Here is a 692-nt window from a genome sequence, read left to right on the forward strand (position 1 = left end):
GTGCTAAACATACGTCGCGCTCGTGCGTTTTGTTTTGCACGCGGTGCAAAAAAATTAAAAAGGGAATGCAACACGAGGACTTCCCAGGAGGTCACCCATCCTAGTACTACTCTCGCCCAAGCACGCTTAACTTCGGAGTTCTGATGGGATCCGGTGCTTTAGTGCTGGTATGATCGCATCCGACATGTTACCCCCGTCTTCGTCCCTTATGCTTGCCCCTCCCAGCTCCACTACACACACGATTGCATAAATCTTTGGCCGCTCCCGCTCAACTACGGAGACGAGTTTTACCACGGTTCAACTGCACCAGTGCCTATTTACCATGGTTTCGACCCCTTTCAGAACACGCTTGCCGCCGCTAGACGCGTGAATGATGAGCAGCGAGCTAAAACTTACCGTAAACGTGCAAAATAATAAAACGTGCTAAACATACGTCGCGCTCGTGCGTTTTGTTTTGCACGCGGTGCAAAAAAATTAAAAAGGGAATGCAACACGAGGACGTCCCAGGAGGTCACCCATCCTAGCACTACTCTCGCCCAAGCACGCTTAACTTCGGAGTTCTGATGGGATCCGGTGCTTTAGTGCTGGTATGATCGCATCCGACATGTTACCCCCGTCTTCGTCCCTTATGCTTGCCCCTCCCAGCTCCACTACACACACGATTGCACATTCCTTTGGCCGCTCCCGCTCAA

The 692-nt window shown here is 51.6% G+C and overlaps 2 non-coding genes across 2 annotated transcripts; both read right to left on the minus strand.

Annotated features, from left to right (window-relative positions):
• Positions 1–62: 62 nt before the first annotated feature.
• LOC123179614 (5S ribosomal RNA) lies at positions 63–181 on the minus strand. Its single transcript, XR_006490500.1, has one exon. It is a non-coding gene; the product is annotated as a 5S ribosomal RNA (ribosomal RNA).
• A 301-nt stretch (positions 182–482) lies between these two features.
• Positions 483–601, minus strand: LOC123179615 (5S ribosomal RNA). The gene has a single exon (XR_006490501.1). It is a non-coding gene; the product is annotated as a 5S ribosomal RNA (ribosomal RNA).
• Between the last annotated feature and the right edge of the window lie 91 nt (positions 602–692).

Source organism: Triticum aestivum, unplaced genomic scaffold, assembly GCF_018294505.1.
Source record: "Triticum aestivum cultivar Chinese Spring unplaced genomic scaffold, IWGSC CS RefSeq v2.1 scaffold144379, whole genome shotgun sequence".
In the NCBI taxonomy this organism is placed as follows: domain Eukaryota; kingdom Viridiplantae; phylum Streptophyta; class Magnoliopsida; order Poales; family Poaceae; genus Triticum; species Triticum aestivum.